We start from the raw sequence: 21,401 nt of genomic DNA, 5'->3' as shown, positions 1-21,401 counted from the left end.
CATGCAAACAGATTTTGACACTTGAGACTGGAAGCTGTACGCCGACTGACATGCTATTAACAATCATAACACTTATGTCAATGCCTGTCATTATTAAATCTGTTTCCAGCAATCTAACAGTCTAAGGAATCATGTAACCTTTAACAGTTTAGGTACTGCTATGTTGTTATCAGAGCTAAGTGTTTTCTGCTGAAAAAAAAAAACAAAAACAAAAACCGTGGACTAACTTATCTTAGAAACTTAACATTCGTTTTCTTGGTCTGAAACAGAGGCTTACATTTACACAAGGTGACAGCAGCATTATGTAATAGCAGCATTATCTCCTGCAGTGTACTGGAGAGAGCATGCTCTGGTAGCTCCTGTGCATCTCTAGGGTGGAGCAGGGTTTGGTGTGTCTGCTGCCAGAAAGAGAATTTTAAAAATAAATCTGCCAAAGTGGTGGTTCTGTGACTGTTGTGCAAAATCCCCTTTGGGTGTGGGTTATTCAGTTGCTGAAGCTCTGTCTTTAGGTGAGATGTTCTGGCCTCCTGATGGGAGTAGTGCTGCTGTATTACCCAGGAGAGGAGCGACTGGGGGCAGGACAGACCTCATAATAATCTCCTACAAGGATTCCACATGGTATCTTGTAGGACTACGGGTCTCAGGCCACTACTTTTTTGAAAGCTGAGAGAGGTGGTGGTGTGGGAGGAGGAATCCCTACCTTTGAAATAGTTGCCCAGCAGCAGCCACGTCTGTGAGGTAATAAGGGATCACACTGCTGATCAACTGCAAATGGTGCTGGTGAAAGCCAGACTCCCTCCCACCAGGGGCTGGTGTAACTGGAAGCCCAAACGTAAAGTCCCAGCTGGGAGCTCTGCTTATGTGAGAGAGATCAGGGCTTCACAGAAAGGATGACAACAGTGCTGGCAACTTGGGTGCAGCTGGGAGTGCAGAGCTGGTTAAAATTGCCTGTGTTGGCAGAGGGAAAAAGACATAAAGGTGGAGTCTTTGGAGTATTTTCTGTGAACTAAAGTATGCACTGTTATTAATTGCACAGGGCTTTGTTCCCAGGAAAATCAACACAGCACTGTTTGTGACTCAAGCAATTTTGACTCTACCCAGGCCACATGTTGGGTATGAAGTAGGGAGAGAGCGCTATAAGCCTGGATGGTCAGATTGTGTTGACCTGCTGTATGGTTAGGTCTGTTGGGAGCTGTACGTTGCATACGTGTCACACTTTATTTGCAGTGAAGCACTGTAGCCTAAAGGATGCTACAGGCTTCATGGTTAGGTCTCTCCTCTTAAAGTGGGGATGTGGATTTGCATCCCCCTTAAGGTGAAGTGGAAATTGAATGTTAGGTAGGAGTCTAGCTTAGCTGTCTCCATGCCCCTCAAAAGCTGGAAACTATGATTTTAGTCGCCTAATTCTTCCACACCATGCATTCCCATTGTGAGCACCAAGCATAGCAGAGCTCAAGTCCCTCTTGGTGGGGCTGAGGTGGGGAAGTGGTAGGGGCTGCAGCATGATGGGTGCAGGAGGGGCTCACTGCTGCTCAGGGAGGGAAGCCTTGCTTGTTCCTTACCACTCTGAGCCCTGTTCCTAGCACTACAGCCCACTACAGCCCACCTCCTCCCTTTTTGCTAGCTCAGGCAATTGGCAGACCACTTTATGAAACACTTCAGTTCACTAATGTGGCAGAAAACAAATCGAAACAGGTATAGTTAAAACTGAGGAGAAACAGTCTTTACTGCTGTCAGCATCAGTGGCTATCCTTTGATTGGAGCCAGCATATGTTCAGCTTACCTGTATCACCAGCCATGTCCACTGGGGGAAACAAGTTATTAAAACTGGGTCTGTTTTGTGTGCACAATTTAGGGGCAAAAAAGCTGAACATGCAGAGGTACCAAAATGCTTCTGTGAATTTTTAAAATACATTATCCCCAAGTTACTTGATTTGGGATGGAAAAAGCATATTCTAAAACCTATATTTTATATTACAATAAAATATTTTGGCATGGTGGTATGACATGACGTTTATTTCTAAGAACAGTTCAAACTGAATGCAAAATATTTTGTTCAGGTACCAAAGATATCTCTTGCTTTGCCAAATAATAAGACTTTTGTTAAACAAAAGTTTGTCCCATCCTAGTTACCACCACTCCTACCCTTACCTAAATCCAGTCCTCCTGCTCCCCCCTCTACTTTGTTGATGAGTATCATTTGCCAGGTTTCTAGTTCTGTTTCATAGACAGGCAATTAACTGTGTACAGTGAGTGAGGCTGATTTACTGCCTACGTAAAGCTACAGCGAAACTGGGATAAATAGAAAGTGAGTGCACTGAATAGCAATGAATCAAAGCAAAGCAGGCTACTGAAGATGTCTTTAGGAAGAAATAATGCCACTCTATTGGCTTTGCTCCTCCACAGAGGAAGAAAGTGGGAATAAATTTCATACTGTGTTCTGCCTTTCTCAATTAGCTGTCAGCAGTTAAAGATTTCCTGTGTGGGAATGAATTCACAATTGGCATCACTTAGCAAAGATAAATTCTGTCGGCTCACTTCTGTACATGCAATACTTCAATATTAAACTCTTTTTTTAAATTGCAAAGTTCTCATTAATGTAGCTATTTGAGAAATTGAACCATTTTTCTTGTGATTCTCTTTAGGCTGACATTTGATTGTGGTTTCTTAACCCTTTTGAAAGAAATGTACTATTTTGTACCTTTTGAATAAAAAATATTTTTATTTTATAATGAACCCATAGCTGTGATTAAAAGCTGAGAAGATACTACAAAAAGCAAGTCTGTTCTTTCAACAAATAACATAAATACCTGTTTGTGATATATAGGCTCCATGACATACAAAATTCTCTAGCCTTCAGAAAGTGGTGAAACTGCAATGTTTCGGAGACACCCTAAGGAAAAAACATAGTTTTACTGACAGAGCACAATAGGAAATGCTTGTTGGATTTTTATCCTCAAAATTTAGTGGTTTCTGTAATTCTGCTGCCGTGGAACTTGTTACAGAATTCACTCCTTGCTACATTGTGCTCTAGCATATAATGTTTAATTTTGCCAAAAAGCTGTAATTCTCAGCCAAGAGCAAATGCTTGAACTGAGTGTGAACTACGCTACTCAAACCCCCTTGAGTTTGCTGTAACCTAAAACAATAGTTCAAGAAATATGAACTGCTCCCTCTGTCTTACCTGCTAGATACTTCTGGAACATAAAAATATAAATGTAGTTGAAGTAAAAACGCAGAACATGATATTAATATAAATTAGGGCTTTTGATGTGCTATTACTATTTTCTGTCTTGAATTTAACCCAGACACTGTGACAATTCCCCTCCCCCTTTTTTTTTTTTTCAGTTTTTAACAAAATGAAAGGCCTTTGCTAAAATAATCTTTTGTCCTTGATGAAATGATAGCACCTCCTTTGCCTTCAGCTGCACAGATCATCTTGGCTTCCCGAATGAGGGAGGAAAACAGCAAATAGATTCAAATGTCAGGTTGAAGATTGTATCAGGAAGGATTTTCAAATGCTATATCCTTTCTAAACCAGCTACTAGACACAGATACATTGCATTTGTGCAGTCTCGATCAAAGGTTTGTTTCAAGTGGAAGACAACTTGAATCTGAACTAACTTCACACGCTGCTGGTTTCAAGTTATTTCCATTATAAGGAAAATGATTACTTAAGAGATAAAAATCCAGTGTGCATTCCAATTGGTCAAACTGTTTCTATGGTTGCAGAGTGATATCTAAAGATTCAGCTGAAAAAAATGTGCCTTAAAGATGAAAAAACAGCTTATCTGTTGCATCCCCTCACTAGATACATGAGACAAAAATGGAGTTGCAGGCTGCAGAGGAGATACAGGCAGATGGTTTTGTTACTGAATCCTTGCAAATAACTCCTCTCTCCAAATAAAACTTTTTTTCAAAAGCCCTGCCAAGTCCCTATATGCTGCAGGTGGCCTCTTTTTTTTTTTTTTTTTGTTTTATGTTGTTAGCTAGCAAAGCTTTTAAGTGCCCCGAGAGATTTATAAGAATATAATGAGATTTATGCAGGTGGGCCTCAGGGGACCTGATTGCATTGTTTGGGAAGGTGACTTACCAGGATGCACCTCAATGTAAACTATGAAAACAAGAATAATACTTGTTTTGGCTGTGTTCTTCATCCCATAGCTTTTAGGGAAGTCATCACACAAAGCATTACTTGATTTACTGCTATGTTTTTCTCTGGTTTACTGTTAGAAGTAATATTGTCTTATTTTTTTCCAGAGGTCTGCCAGCAGCAGAGTAGGAATAAAAGATGTATAATATGAGAAATTAATCTTAACTTTTCCTAGGCATGCTTTTTTTTACACATGCGTCTCTTGCCATGCTACAAATATCTCTATTTCACTTTTTAATTTTACTTATAAAATTCCAGATCATTAGCAGCATCTACAATTTCAGTAATACTTTCAGGGCTTGTCCTTAGTCCATTAAGGTTACACAAAGCCAACTGCACTGGAATAACGAGTTCTAAAGTCTTACTGACCTGCAGGAGCTGGATGACAGTTTTAACAGGGGCTGGGCAACCTCCATGAAAGTCAAGTGTATTTCAATTGGGAAAGAAGCAGAACACTTGCTACATCAAAATACTGGGCACCATGTTTTAAACAACTTTGAATTATTAGAATCACAGAGTAATTTAGATTGTAAGGGAAAATTTTATCTTGTGCAGTCAAGCTTTGAATACTTCCAAGGCTGGAGATTCCACAACTTGGGCAACCCACTCCAGTGCTTAACTATCCTCCTGGGAAAAATAATTTCTTTACATCTAGGCAAAATTTCCCCTGCTGCAACTTGTGACTGTTACCCGTTGTTCTGCTGCATGCCTCTAGGAAGAGTGACTCCATATTGCCTATGCCCAACCAAATGTCTCTCAGCATCACCAGAACATTAAAAATTATGGGGAAAGAAACTTGATTCCATCCATCTGTCCTTTACTCCCTTTGCCTGGAATGTCGTCTTTCTGATTCCTGTTCCTACTAGGAGCTAACTCTGACACCTCATCTATAAGATGTGAGTAGAGAGAAAAGGTACTAAAATAGAGCAAAAGACAAAGCAATTGTTCAACAGACTACAAATATACAATTTAAGGATTATACCTGCAATAGTAATACCATCATTCTTCCTGCTAGCTTACGTGTTTTCTCAGTATATACTTAGTACCAGGCAATGCATTCATCTCTGGAAAGCAGTAGCCGGGGTTCTGTGTGGGAGAAAAGGGAAACAAGAGTGAAAATCCAAACAAAACTTATCCTTGTTTTTTTTTCTCTGTGGTTTACCAATGGAAATAATATTGCTTTGTTTTATTTAATCAGTAGTAATGTAGAAAAATTGTATGTAAGCTCACAACTGCTCCTCTTCTCTAAGCAATTCCTCTGTAGTAACATTTTTCAGTAATAAGGTTACAGGATCCACATTACAGTCAGAGCACTTTGTGAAAGGAATTGTTTCCATTTATTGCACACTTAAAAGATCCATAGTTGTTACTCATTTTCTAAGGCCACAAAAGTTACGAAATAGGTAGAAACAAGTCTGTTAAAGATCAGCTTTATAATTTCTGATGCTTTGAATCTTTGTTTTGATGGTGCTGGTACATAGGCAGAAGTGAGTTGACATTTTACTTTCAAGTCTCCCACATTTTCACAAAGACACCACACAAAAAAAGTTGTACACAGTTTCTTAATGCCTCAGGTCTGCATCAGACCTATGAAAAAATCTGAGTGCAGTGACTGACACCTCTATTTTTTTCAATCATTGTCTTAGCAGCATACACCAAATTGTTGCCATTATATCAGTTAAATCACTCCAGGAAGGCTCTCTGATGGTTCTGTGGTATATACATGTTTGTCTTTCTGATAGGTCTTCATCATAAGTTCAAGTCAGTGATAAAAGAAAGCTGAAAAATTCTGACCTGCCACAGAAGGACTGTGGAAAAAAACAGTGAACCTAAGCTTGTGCCAATGCAGGGGGGCACCATTATCCTCATTGAGGGAATGGAACGAGATAGACCCTCAAGTCCTGATCCTGCAGCTTAGATATGTGAATATTTATTTACACAAGTGGTCAGGTTTCCCCCAACAGAAATGATGCATGTGATCAAAAATATGCACAATTTGGTCTTAAGATTAGCTCTGAGGCTTCTGTAAATTTCTCAGAAGTAAGGCTAGTTCAGTTAAGATTTCATTCACTTTTCTTTGTCTGAGGGATGAAAACTATTGAAATACACTCTTCTGTGAAAGTGTGAAGTGGCACCCTGTGAAGATTTCCATGTAGTAAAAGGCATTTTAAGGCTCTAATCATGTGCTATTGATCTGACCATCTGAGAACACTCTTAAAGATGATCTTAATAAAGTCAATTAGTCTAACACCCCAGAGACTTCCTTTTAACACACAGTGATAGAGTATTACGCTACATTACGCTGCATCCTGAGTCAGTAAATCACGGTGAACTTTGAAAAGAGAAAAAAGGTATGTTGCTTACAGACAAATAGTATTTATTTCTCCACAATGGAGAAAGACGCACACGCACACATTACATGATCATTCTAGTATTAGTGTAATAGCTTAGATTTTGGGAGCAGTCTAAGCTTGCTCAAGTGTGCTAAGCTACATTTGGAAAGACATAATATTCCTGTTCTTTTTTACAATCTCCCAAAAGAGAGATTGTACAATCTTTGGATCATCAGCTTGTGCTGTGTCAGATACCGGCTCTGTTGCATGGGTCAGTTAGATCCCAGGTGAGCATAAAGGCATCTCACCTGCCTGTACTGAGGAAAGCATCTGCATGTGAGATGAAAGTCAGCCTGTTTAATGTGTATCATCAAGAACTAGAGAGCAGTTTATCTACTTTATCTCTTTTCACTCTTCTTATTATAAATAAATTGGATCCTTATCCAGATTTGCCACACCGGGTAAATATCAAAGATTTGTATAATATTATTTAGTGTTTAGAAAATATGTAATCGTCACTATAGAGTACAATTTGCATTATTCCCATTTTTCATGCCAACATTATTTGTATGGCAGCCAATGTATGCTAATTAGACAATGTCCCTAATTAATTTTTGTCAGTGTGTTGCCCTAACATGACTTAAAATGTACAGTTTAATGTATAAAATGTATTGAAATTACTTCTATTTCCCATTGTATACCAGGGAGTAATTTGCTATTTACAGCAAGTATTTATAACAATCTTTAGATGCACACGTATTCTAATTAAAGTGAACATCCAACATGTTGGCCAAGGATGAGTCATACTTCACAACAGCTCTACAGGGAAGGAGATCAGAGTTGTGTATTCTTCTAAAGCAATGGCCAACAAGAATAAATTGTTTTATGTGAAATGTATTTTGTGCTGCTTATCGCATGCCTAAAGGATGGATTAGTGAACGTGAAAGTACGAAGACTGGGCATACCTACTGCACAGGACAAGGATGGCAGCTGCAATGGAGTGCTGGAGGGAGTACTATTTGAAAACTTGGTTGATGAGGTTTTGTTGCTAAGCACAAAGCCTACTCTATGTGAATTTTTATCACTCAGGAACAAGGTACCAGCATATGCCATCCTAGTTACCATGGCTTCCATTCAGCCACAGTGCCCTCTCAGAAAAGAAACAACTTCAGTTTTATATTCACTACATATATTCCTTAGATATCTTGAAACCAGAATTGCAACTTGAATTATCTATGGACAGATCATCACAATTTGGTCCTTGAACATGATACATACTTTCCCAGACCTAAAAGGATCTCCTCACCCCAGAGAGGTCTGAAAATAAACACCTTCACAGAGATGCCTTTTGTCCAAGACTGTTGAGCCTTTTGAACATCACAGGTTGTGATGCACCCTGACAGTGAATAGATTGTGCAATTCCAACTTGGCACCAGATGGGACTGCTGTGCGTTGCTAGCGGGTGGTGATGGACTAGGGTTCTGCAAGAGGAGGCCAGGAACCTCCAGCAGCCACCACTGGCATCCTGCCCTACAACCAGGATGGCACGCTTCACCGCTGTGATGGTTGAGGTGGGAAAAAAAAAAGATCTGCTGTGTGAGGGCAGCCCCCTCTCAAAACGAGTTGTTGCTTGTATTCCCAGAAGAGTGAAGCTGTTTTGAACATGGTGTTTATTCTGAAAGTGTCAGGCTAGATCAACAGCTTCTGATCTCTGCACCTTTCGACAGCTCCAGAAAGCGCAATGCACATGACCTGCTCTCTAGCAAGGCCCTGTGCGATCTCTAGCTATATTTAAATCACACAATGTTCAGTATGATACTTTCCTAGGAGAATCTACAGTAATTTAGTTTAGGCAATACAGAATACATGCAAAGAAGCAAAATATGAAAGGGATTAATGCTATCAGAACAATAGCTAATGTTCTCAATTTTTTTTCTGAATTTTCACCTTTTTCATGCAGCTACAATGTTCTCAGCATATGATGAAAAAAGATAGCAGAAGCTGGTGTTTAGGTAGCAAATTGCATGTGAAATGACATATGAAATATGCTAAGGCAGATGGTATAATCTCATTTTTAGTACAAAAGCTAATTTCAGTAGGCTTCAGAGTCAGATGACAATCACTGAACAAAGCTCTTCATGATTTTCTGACCCATCTCCATTTCTGACTTCCTGTGTATCCTAAAATAATTGTGAAATAAGGCTCCAGTTACACTTGTCACTAGAAAACTGCAAGTAAAGACACTCCCTATCCTAATTGCCCTTCTTTCTCCCACCTCTACAGCTGATAAGCGCTGTGGTAAATCTGTAGTAAATAACCATTGGAAAATGTTGACAAGTTAATTGGGCTCATAACTGTGAAGGCAATGAGACATTTCTGCAACTATTTAGATCAGCTTTGTCAGAAGTCAGTCAGTTACAACGGTGACACATTTAATTCTACAAAGAACACATGGAGAATAAATCAACTTTTAGGCTTGAATTACAGTGCAGGAGGGATAATTACCATAGCAGAACATGTACTTAGAAACAAAAACCTTTTGTAGTGCACAAACACCTGGAACAGAATTACACTGAAAATTAATGTTGGGTATCCAAAAAATATAAAATAGGACTATTGAATAAAACAGTTATACCATTTTGAGACTTTACATTCCCAGTGGAGATGGAGAAGGGCAGTATTTGAACAGACTTCCAAAACATGTTGAGGTGATGCTGATGGTTCACTAAGCATCCGTTTGCTCCCCAAAGCCAATGAACAATTGTGGGAGCTGCTTGCATCCATTTGTTTTACAGTCCCCATATGCCCGGTAGGTGGATTACATGCATGTGCAGTCCAGAAGGTCTGCTTCAGTTAGAAATGTATATAAATCAGAGCCATATATAATGATTAGAAGTTATACCAAAAACCTAAGGTGAGCTTTGAGATCTGGACTGATAGAACTCAGCTCTTTTACATAACTGCCCAGCACCAAATTTTGCCAATTTTGTGTTCAACTAAGTACAAACTGGCAATTTGTGCTTCTTGCAATGTATGTTCTCAGATACTATAAACCCATACCTGGGTTAAAACCTAGCAATAGTATATAGTGTGCTAATTAAAATGTATATGATATTTCAAATCTAGCTAGGTAAAATAAACTCAGGCAGGTGATATGATGAATTGCTGAATTTTACAAAATTTTACCTGTTACAAAAGCTTGGTTTCCTTGTTCAGCATGCCACTGAATGTTCCCATTTATCGAGGGCACTTTGGAACAAAGGACATACATTTGAAAAAAAATAACATTGCTTTGGAGTCACCTAATCTGTATAAGTTTGTTGGAGTTTTCTTGGAATGCAGAGTTGAGGCTAAAACACAATCTAAGTTATTTCTCATCTACTACAAATGGCTGTAAAGAGGTAGGAATTACAATATTATCAGTCTCATGCACAGAAAAGTCTTGTGTCCCAGTTGCCAAGAATCGTATTACTATCCTTAAGCATCAGGTAATTTTAAAAGAAATATGGGGTTCATGGAGTTTATTTGATTTACAATTATTGAACCTTTGCTGCAGACTTTTAATCTTTTCTCTACAATCATAAGGCTTAGAAGCTTCCATTAAAAATGAAGGAAATAAAGCTTTTCATCCACTAGCAGGACTGAAGGAATTAAAACTTCTTTAGAGAAAGAAAGAAAACACATATTTTCTCTCTCTGAGAAAAAAAATAGGCAAGTTAATGTAAAATCCATATCATCTTAATCAGATATTGAGGACTGGTCTGGAGGAAGGTTTTCTAGCATACAGTTAGGCATTTTCTTGAACATTTGTTTCTTACCATTTTCTTAAAAGAGGAAAACAGACAGGAGCCCATATATTCTGCCTGTAGATGAAATTATACCCCAGATATCCAGAAACCACACTGCTGATCCAGCGTACCATGTATTACTGTTGACAGTGAATAATTACAATTTTTCTAGTCAAGAAGAGATTGCTTTTTAGAGATGCATGAAATAATCCCATATACCCATCTGTATACCACTTTGGATTACCACTAAAGTATTATATAAATCTGCAGTGTTGTTGTTTGTTAGGAAGAGCCTTCAGTAGATTACCAATGGAGTTTTTGTTTAAACTAACTGATCTTTATTTCCTCTGAATTATTCCAGAGCAACTTATGTCTTTCAATGGTTTATGGTTATTCTGAGTTCTTCCTTTATCCTTATTTTCATACTTCATATAATCTTAGACATGACCACTGTTATGATCTAATGTCATCTAAAATATAGTGATGTAATGCTTCCTTAATTCCCTATTTCTTTGAAATAGAAAACAAGCTTTAGGGAAAACAAACAAACCCACTATTGATCAAACAAATTCAAGTTTGCGTAATTCTTAGGAAATTACCCCAGTGATTTACTACCTTCATGATTCAAGACTAAGCCCTACTTCTAGACTGACTGTAGTAAGCTTTCAACCATTTATTCCCTCTTCTTCAACCAATGTTTATAGTACTGAAAATCAACTGTATTCTCCATGAAGAGACTTACAAACTGTGATTTAGTAACATAACAATGTCATCTCTGTAATGCCTATACAAACAAATGCACACAGTATTGGTCTAGCTACTGTTGGAGAGGGATAGGAAATACCTCTAGAACTACAATTGTCAGGAAAATGACAGACCTACTCAAAATAGCAACTATTCCAAAAGAGGTGCTCACAGTAGCTCTAACACGAATCCTGCCCTGTTCGTTCTGTTGAGTTAAAACACCCTGGAGGCTGTAGAAGTCGTTTTGTTTTCGCACCCTGCAGACTGTTCTGAGACCTGCTGTATCTCTCAAGTACGGTGATGTTATCATGTCAAGCTGTGACTGAAACATTTTCTATTAAGGCTGGAGTTAACACTATGATATAATGGATCTCAATTTCTACCTTCTGTATGTGTCCCTGTAGGCTGGAACTTTGCAATAAGGTCACTAAAATGGCAAATGGGCTTTAAGGAACTTATAGCTTCTGCGCACTGTCAGTCTTGCAAGCCAGTCTTTCTTTTAATGTCGAATTAAATTGTGGAACTCATTGCTGTGAGATGTTATGGAGGTCAAAAGTATAAGCAGATTAAAAAAGAAGTAAAAAAAAAAACCCCAACAACAATGAAGTGGAAGTCCATGTGTAGCTGTTAAACACAGGAGTTGACATGTAACATCTAGGAAGAACTAGTGATTTAGGAAGTCCATAAGTCACAGACTGCTGGAAACCAGACGTAATCATTTGGTACATGGCCTGTTACTTACACTGTTCCTGTAAGCATCTACTGAGCACCCTTAGGAAGAATACACTGCACTAAAACATGCCAGCCTGAGTGCCATGCTAAAGCTGAGTGGTAGCCTTGTGGCTGACTCGCCAGAATGTGACATTCATTGGTTCAAGTGTCAAATACCCTTCCACCAACATTTCAGAACTTGCAAGGACCAGCAGTGTGGTACAGCGGCATCCAAACAGGACAAGAAGAAATGGGCCTCAGGACAGTATGAAAGGAAGCACAGCAGTTTTTGAGTTAGACCCACAAGTCTGTATTGTCCGTTGATTCTTCCTGCCATCTATCAGGCATTTCTCGGTGTGCCACAGGAAAACATCAGAAAATGCATAAATCTGGAAGCAAAGTGGTTTTGCCCTGTCCAGAAATGTTGCAAGCTTAATATTTCAAAGGTCCTCACTGCACAGAGACCATCCTTCAGATTGCAGCAGAAATAACTGGTTGCATAGATAATAACTGGTTGCACAGCTACCGAGCTGTGTCAGATAGTCACCACAGAAATGGCAGAATCTGTTGCTGTCCTTTCTTTCACAGTTCACTTGCCTCTGGAGCTCAGTTATGGAACAGCCTCTGTGGACACTCCTGGTCTACTTCTGCACAAAGTCAACTGGCACCATTTAACCTATTGCTTAATATATTTTAAGCTAACCTTGGCTGACCTTTTGCTGAAGCAAATAAGAAACACAAGTACGAGCCTTTCTGCTGGCTCAGATCTGATGACAGTGCCCTCCAGCAGAAAAGCAGTCATGTCTAAAACTTCCACAGATGCTTTCGCTAAAGTTATTTAACACAACTCCACAGCTCAGTAAGAGCTCACTCCTTGCACAGGCAAGGTGTAGCAAAACAGAATGTGGATTTTCTCCTTTTAATCCCTAAGACAGAGCTGTAGCTTTGTCTCCACACAGACAATAGGATGCTCAGCCTGTAGAATTTGGGTTTTTTTATGTTGTTCTGCACAAGAAAGAAAGACTCCAGGCTGTGTTACAGCCTTCTGATTAAATTAGCAGAACTGGAAATCACAGATGTCATCGTTGTACTGGAAAGAGTTCATCCCACCGTGACTTCTGCTGAAAAGCTGTTTCAGAATCTGATTCTTCTGATGATTAGAAATGTTCTAAATTTCAAGCCTAAATTTATTCATAGCTCTTCTCCCTCCTTGGTGATTGCCATCTCACTGCCTGTATATTTATAGGCATCAATCATAATATTAGAAAGGACTTTATATAGAGCAATCAGGAGAAATATGCTTCAGTAAACATGATCTGAAATTGCAAAAAGGATGGTTTTATATTTTCAAATTTGTACATTAAAATACATCTTTGCTGTAACCACCTCCTCCCTGCATTAAAAAAAAAGCAAAAAAAAAAAAAAAGCAGAGCGGGCGTCAGCTGGTCTATTTGAAGACAAAAAGGGAAAGGAGTAAAGGAGTACACTGATCATTAACAAAAGGTTGATTCTTTAAATATGTTTACTTTTAATAACACAAGAATTGCTTTAGAAGGACATAGAGCTTTCCCATTAACAATTCTTTTCTCCCTAGTAATCAGCATTCATAAGAATAGAATAGTGTCAAATTATTCATTTTTAAATGGATATTTTACTCATTCTTTGGATATTTTACAACCCTCCCCCCTAAAAAAAAACAACAGGTAGCACCTTCTTTTATTTCCTAGAAAACTGACTTAAAATGTTTGGATTTTTAAAATACAAAACTGAAAAAGCAAAGAGCCTTATAAAAGAATAGCCTGCTGTCTGTTCATATGATTGCCTTTACAGGTGCCCTACATTATTGTTTTATGTGGATACTGAATAGACAAGAACTAATGTGCCAAACGAAATGTAATATGCAAAATGTCTGCTCGCTAGAAAACCATTACTTCTCTAAGTAAAATGGATAAGAAAAAAAAATATTTCTTCAGCCTGGATCTACTAGTGCAGGGCCTGCAAGTTAAAGAGTGCATCATGTAAGGGGTGTATGCACACATACACACTTACAAACATACAAACAGCTCCAGGTCATAAAGTCTCTGATAACAACCTCCTAATTGTTCAATTTTGGCATTTGTGCATCTAAAAATTAGAAATGAAATTAAGACAAGAAATAAAAAAATATGAAGAGCGCAATGATGTTTAAGGAGCACCCATGCCTCTTCTCATCTACTCAGCATGGAGATCACCAGCCACAGAGGAAGAAGCTGACTTTTCTATCAGAGGACTCAGATACTGCTCGAAAGGTAACTTTAATTTGCTCTCTCTGCTGACTTCTTATCTAGGATCTACATCTACAGCATCTTCATCTTGTCTACCTCATACTAAATATATGTTTGAGCTTATTTAAATAAGAACTTCACTTCACTCAAAGTAGAGCTGTTCCTTTGGAAGGCCAACAACACTGGGACCAATAGACATTGATACATTATACAAGAAATTGTAAAAGTAATCATTCACAGGATTCAGAATGAAATTCTGAACCTGTATAGGTTAACATCACTTCTAAAAATTAACAACACTGTTTAATTGGCTAAATGAGTGGGCTTTCTCTGAAGCACACAGATTGTCAGATAGCATTGCCACATCTAATGACCAGATACAACCTAGAAAGGAATTGTTAAGAGTTATTGAGACTGAAGTTCTCTGAAATCACTGGGTGAATTTGTAGTAGCATTCAAGCAAAAGGCAAAAAAAAAAAAAAGTGTTTGGCATCATCTGAAATGGTAGTGAGGGATTTTGCGTCAACTCTACTGTAACTCTATTGTTTCTACATTTTGAATGGTGTGTACAGTTCTGGTCTTGGTATCTCGAAAAGAACATGGTAGAGATACAGAGAAGATAACTGAAATTATTAATGGGATAAAAGGGAGTGGCTGCCTTACAAGATCAGACTAAAAAGTTTAAGACTTTTCAACTGCGAAAGGAGAGTGCTGTGGTGAGACTTGTTCAAGGTTTATGAAATCATGAATGTGGCTGAAAAGATGAATATGGAACCATTTTTCATCAAATCACAGAGTTTGGCTCATTTGGTGAAATTACTTTAAAACAGATTAAAATAACATATTACACAGTGGCTAGTGAATTTCTGGACTTGCTGCCAAAAGAGGTTGCGGAAGTAGATCCCAACAGCAGGTACAAACAGGAATTGAACAAGTTTATGTACTGGTCCAAAATTGGATAGTAAAAGGATTAGGCAAGGATTTACTTTCCTAACAACCATGGAAGCCACAGGAGTACAACAAAAAAGTCCTGAAGAAGGTGGCCAAGCTTGTGTGCACTCTAGAAATAGTTTCTCCTACTGCTGCTGTTTCTACTTGCTTTTCTGTTTAGGTACATATTAGCAAAACCTTGAAGCCCCCCAGGGAGGGAGAGGGCTAAAGGAAAAAGTGCAGCTAGAACTTCAATGAGAATTTCTGGAGGAGGGACCACAGTCTGCCTCATCTGGTGTTCATGCAAAGTAGCTGATGTGCACCAGGGTCTCTTGCCACTGACACAAGAAAAAAAAGAAGGATCCCAGTCCTACTTAGTTGGGCATTTCATAGAATCATAGAATAATAGAATGGTTAGAGTTGGAAGGGACCTTCAAAGGTCATCTAGTCCAACCCCCCTGCAAGGAGCAGGGACATCCCCGACTAGATCAGGTTGCTCAGAGCCTCATCCAGCCTGGCCTTGAACGTTTCCAGGGATGGGGCATCCACCACTGTGGACACACCATCCTGTGTTCACTTATGTTCTTAGACACCTTCTTTCTCTCTGAGGAGTAAGAGTTGTAAAAGCCTCCAGAGGTGAAAGTCACTGTTAAATTACTAGTGGTGTTCTAAAAATGGTAAGGCATATTTAGGACAAAAGGAACTTAAAACAAATTTGAAATATTAGCTAATCCCTGGTGTAATTAAAATAGGGTAGTATCTCTTTTTAAAGAGAGAACTAAAAATGATGTGGAACATCACAGTATTTTTTTAATATTATTATTAAATCCATTGAACACAAAATTTTCTTTTAAACACACTGTTTCATGTACATTCTTTGCTGAAGTTACTTACCTATTCAGAGGATTCCAACACAGATATTTCCCAGTAGTAGATTGTTTGCCTTACTTACTCTAATGCTGTCTTTCCATGATAAGTGAGTTTTTCATCATTGTTTTTATTTAATTGGAGGATCTATGAAGCATTTGTCATTGGTTAACAGTTCAGAAACCTGTTTTATTATAGAGGTCACTTTGTAACATTAGGTTCATGGTTCTGAATAAAAAGAAATCAGAATTTTAAAAATTAATAATATCTATGTTGTCCATCTTGACTTATAGCATCTATTAAAAGTAAAATTTGCTGGTGAATGAATGGCAACAGTTTTAAAATGGTGGACAGAATTAGATTTTGCAATACCAAATTTGTGACACCAGAAAAGAAAGATGCCTTGTGGCAGAAGCGCAGTTTTGTTATGCTTTTCCTAAAAAATGTAGTTGCACAAAACTTTGAACATGTTCAGACACTGATAGTTTCCTGCATTAAGATGTTGGAAAGTCATCCCAGCTAGTTTCACTAGACTGTAATGTAAGGACCCCAAAGCATTCGCTGAAAATAAAGACTGTCATTTAAATCCCTATGTTATCAGTAAAAATAATTGTTTTAAAAACAAAGATATCAGTACGTACCATAAAGGTGCTACTGAAAATTGGATTGAGTAACTGGAGTAGATATAAATCTAGTCTGAATGTGACAGAACAGCAAATTTACAAAAGCAGTCACAGCTGGGATCTGGATGAGGAGAAAGACTATACACGTCTTTTATTACACCCTCTGCATGGAAGCAAAGGAAACACTAAACTGGGCAGAGGGAATGGCAGAGAATAGCTGAAGAAGTTTATAGTTTCTCTCTAGGAAGTCCATGCATCAAGATTTTTTGCTCCTGGTTCCTGGATTAAAGAACAGAATGAAACAAACATATTAGAGAGAGTATATTGACTTCAGTAATACTGGACGTAGCCTCCTTACCAAGAGAGGAAATACCAGAAAGTGTCCAGCATACTAACTACAAGGGGAGATCGACTGGTTCTCTTACAAGAGAGTCTAAATGAGAAGTGTTACAAATCTCATTCCTTTCTTAAAACTGGGACATGGGATGAAGATACATGGGTCTCAGAGTTGAGTTTCAGGGGCAAAATATCACTTTGAAGACTATTCCATGACATGTCCTCTGCTTCCAAAAGCTTCTGAAATTATTATAACTGCTGAAGGATTTAAGTTACAGCCCAGACGTATTACAGGGTCTTATAGATTGGAAGTTGAATGCTGAATTTTCCCAAAACATGTTTTTTTTTTCATGGCAATGTGGATGGTGCACAGATGTAATAGAGCTTTGGTTTATCTTCCTTCAAAGACAAACAGTAGCAACTGAAGCAGCAAATGGCTTTTGAGACAAAGGTGAATTTATGAGGTTTGTTGACATTCTTTTCATTTTTGCTATGAGAAATAAAAGAGAAATGACTTCAATAGCAGTCAGATGGCCAAAAGAGAAGACAAGAAACACTGGATGTGTTGCGATATCTGAAATTACATAATAAATTACCTCATATTTGGTTGGCAATGACACAAATTTTGCTCAAACACTTTCTCTTTCTCTCTCTTCCTCTCAGAATAAAAACAGGATAGAAAACAAAGTACTGAAGCTGGGAGGAAATGACTAGTTGATATTTGCTCCACTGCAAAAGCAGTTCTAGAGGACCTCATTTTTCTAGAGAAAGGTGTGGAAGCATTTTCATGCTACATTTCAAACTCAGCTCCAGTTCACAAGCCTTCTGCATCAATTCTCAGATAAATGTCATAGATTTCCACTTCAAAATAGCAGTCTGTTTTTTCAGTATAATCCTTACTCACCCAGTCTTTCTTCACTCATTCCAGCTACTGTTATGAGCTTGTTTGCATTCCACATACGGGCAGAATAAAATACTTGTGTAACTTCAAGCACATGAATAACCACACCAAGGTCAGACTTTGGTACTGTCCCTTCATTGTTACACTATGCTGTGTTTTTTCATGTCTTCAAATTCATCCTATTACAAAGAAAAAGTAGGCAAAAGGGACTGTAAGGTTTTTATATTGGATATACCAGAGACCACATTTTGAAGTCTTCCTTTTCTTCAGGGCACAGAGTTCAGACAGCCTGAAACTCAAGACTTTTGGAGTTGTATACAACTAACTGCTTAATAAAATAAATGAAAATACAAAATCTCTGAACATATGATTTTTTTTTCTGTTTACCTGCATGATTTCTTGCTATTATTAGGAAAAAATATAACTACATAATTTTATAATCCATATTCAATGTTTCTAAAAAAACAAACCTCTTATTTTGGTCACGTCTTCCCTGCCACCCCAGCCCCAACATTACTCTTTGGCCTGCTCTGCAAGAAAAAAAAAATCAGTGAGGCTGAATTTTAGTAAAAACTGAAGAGTAGTCACGTTAAGTCCTGATTTCCCTTCAAACAATATTAATGGTTTCACAAAAAGCTCTGACCATTTCCTCTGAGTTTTCACATACTATATTGAAAATTATCACTGAACAGAGTTAAGTGTCATAAATATGAATAGAATAATCAGGAAAAGTCTAAATAATGCTGAAATGCTCATGTGGGACGTTTTCAGTTGACAACTGAAATTCTTTCAAGAATTCTGACAGTTGCCCACAAAGTGAATTAGCATAAGCATTATGTTACTTATACTGTAATACTAGTAATAACAATTTAATGTAATCAGTGCACTGATGAGGTAATGAGTCATTGCTCTAGGAGAATGACCAAGGAGTCTGGAAAAGGCTAACAAATACCGTAGTCAACAAAGATTCACTGCCCTTAGTATTATCTCAGGAATTAATGAGACCTGTCTTCACTATTATAATAGCAGACAGAAAGAGACACTCCACCTTCTAGGCCTTGTTTGCACTGAGGCATTACTTAAAACAGATCAATTCTACCTCACCGGCCTTAGCACAGTTTGGAGCAGTAAAGCATACTGGCAATCAGCAAGTTGACCATTGTTCTCCAAGCCCCTCCCTGGTAAATGAAACACAAAAGGCCCGTGCTTCACTCAGCTTTGCCCTTGCATGCCACATCACAGGGACAGGCACGTACATTATTGCTACTGCAAGAGAAAGGGGAGTTCTGAGGAAAAAAAAAAAAAAAAAAGACGAGTTCACGTATGCTAATTAAATTTAGCCTGCTTGTGGAACCTGCTTCTGGGGTGAGGTAATTCAGAGGATTCTCATTTGTACGACAGAATTTTGTCCTAACTTCTTCCTGTGCAAAACCTGTTTTCCCTGCTTTTTCGGATCTGAATGACTAAGCTTTTCTGCAGTCTTTTCTCAAGAAAACCTTTTTTCTTCCATCCAAGGAACGGTTGGAATAACTAGCCCTTTATATTTTAAGTTATTCATTAAAGTTAAATGGCTTTCTCTTCAAGCTTGTCCTAGGGCAACTATTATAAGGTTAACCTTTCTATAGCTGTGAATTCAGATAAGTTTCTCAATTTTCTCTGCACTTGGCCAGACACAAATATGTATGAATATGCCTTTGCTATGGTTCATAGTTGTTGCCTCAATACCTATTCTGATTTCCCAAAGCAGCAGGGAATGTCAAGGGGAAAAAGGTCACAAGCCACAAAAGGCAGTTTCAGAAAGGCAGAGAGAATCTCATCATTTGGGGTTTTTTGATAAGGCAGCTAGTGATCCTCAATACAGTGTCCCAGATACAGCTAGAGTATTGTACTTATTATAGAGGTAACAAAGAAAAAAAAACAAAACTCCAAACCAGTCAGTTTCCTACAAAACAATCCTGCTTTGCAGAGCCTTTAGCCCAGCCACATATCCCCACAGATCACCTTCCCTGCTCCACCCGGCTGCTTCTTCAGCCTTATGACAGCTCCCAGATCTGGGGTGCTCCTTGGCAACCTCACCTAGAAAGCAGGTTCCTTTCTGCTTTAGTTTCTCTTTTCAAATTAGATTCTTCAAATGCTTTCCTAAAGCTCCTTTCCAAAACAAAGAAGGAGATGTGAAGCTCATACCTAAAACCAAGGGACTTTTATACAAATCCATTTGGTACAATTAGGCAGATTGAGAATTAAACTTGTGTCCACTGCTATATGTAGTTCCTTGCTTTCACAGTAAGAACCAGACATTGTTAGGTTGAATTGCTCAAAAAACCCACTACAGGATAATTTTAAAATGTGTTGTTGCCTCTTCCACAAGATGGAGTGCAGTGATAATATCTGAGGATTTTCAAATTGAATCAATGTATCATGTCTCCCCTGTGTTGGAAAAAGCCTTTAAAGACTTTAACCAACCACAGCAAAACAAATCAGAAGCCCCAGTGGGGCAGTTTCTCACTGGTTAGTTATGCTTATTTCAGATGGGAGGAGTTCAGAGTGCATCCCAGAAAACAGAGTCCACAGTTTTTTGTTTTTTTTTTCTTTCTACACTCAAAATGAGCAGTAGAACTTAACAGCGATTTTTCTCTGATAGGAAATTACAACAAAAAAAGAGCTCACATCCACTTGTTAAAGAACATGTAAGAATAAAGAAGTAATTTCACTTGGTCAGGAATTTTTAAGGCAGCCAGAACAAATTGCTTCCTCTCTGGATTCGCCTTGTGGTTCTCAACCAGAGCCTTGTGAGTGCAGGGCAGCTGAAGTCAATCAAGAGTTGTACCTCTGAAAAGTCAAAGCAGTATCAGTGGATGTAGCCACCAGCATTCTGCTGCATCCCATCAGCTTTGTGCTTAAAAGATCCATTTGGAAGAATGAGAAGCTTCCTTATTTGCTTCTCTCATGTTCTGAGCTCACTGCGAGTGGTTGTGATCTGATGGAGAGACTTGTTAGCTGGCAATCAGGTAAATGCAGTTTGAATGCAGCAAAAGTGATTGTGAAAGACTCTTCCTGGTTCAGACATCAAGTTCGGTAATACAGACTTTTCATATCAATTTACATCCTTATATACGCATTTAATATGATCGAGTCTTGCCAATAATACATATTTTAATTATGAAAATAAAATGTCTAGCTGAAACCACAATAAGCTTCCCTGAACCATGCAGAGTTTGGCCTGAAATGACGATCTATTGCCTTGCACTTCTCAGCACCAGCACTCACCCTACCCCAGTTTGGAGGTGACATGGCTGCCAATGCCACATACTGCATGCCCTTAGCGTTGCAACTACCATTCTATTTGGCCAGTCTTCCTCCTTACTGAGTTAGCTACGTGAGCAATGAGGAGACAGCAACTCTTAAGAGATATTTTATATTAAATTTCCCTTTCCGTACGCAAGGACTGCAACACCACCAAGCACATCTCATATATTTATCCCTGCCTGGCAGAAGGCTTGGAGCTCCTCCGCATTTGTTAATCCTACTTTCGGCATCTCTTTTACCTGGCTTTTTAAAAGAGGTGCCTCCAACTTTACAGGAACAGCCTGCTCGACGCTTCGCGGTGAGAAACCCCCGGGGGTGAGGTGGGGGGCCTGCAGAGCAGCTGAGCCCCGTCTAAGCCGCCCCTCTGCCCCCGGGTGCGGGGCTCGCAGGACACTCGGCCCTGGGCGCGCGGCCGCTCGGCCGGGGAGCGCCCAGCCCCACCGGG

The 21,401-nt window shown here is 38.8% G+C and overlaps 1 long non-coding RNA gene across 1 annotated transcript in view; it reads right to left on the bottom strand.

The window, feature by feature from the left end:
- LOC147601227 (uncharacterized) overlaps nucleotides 1-21,401 on the bottom strand; it is a 25,790-nt gene extending 4,389 nt beyond the window's left edge. Inside the window, exons 1-4 of the long non-coding RNA XR_015258273.1 lie at nucleotides 21,196-21,401; nucleotides 17,654-17,829; nucleotides 5,136-5,239; nucleotides 2,811-2,893 (exon numbers count right to left, since the gene is read on the bottom strand). This is a non-coding gene — a long non-coding RNA (uncharacterized LOC147601227). The remainder of the gene's footprint in view (nucleotides 1-2,810; nucleotides 2,894-5,135; nucleotides 5,240-17,653; nucleotides 17,830-21,195) is intronic.

The sequence above is a fragment of the Chlamydotis macqueenii genome, chromosome 3 (genome assembly GCF_036417535.1).
Source record: "Chlamydotis macqueenii isolate bChlMac1 chromosome 3, bChlMac1.mat, whole genome shotgun sequence".
NCBI classification, from domain to species: domain Eukaryota; kingdom Metazoa; phylum Chordata; class Aves; order Otidiformes; family Otididae; genus Chlamydotis; species Chlamydotis macqueenii.
Note: the sequence above shows the minus strand (reverse complement) of the source record. Positions and strands in the feature narration are given on the sequence as shown.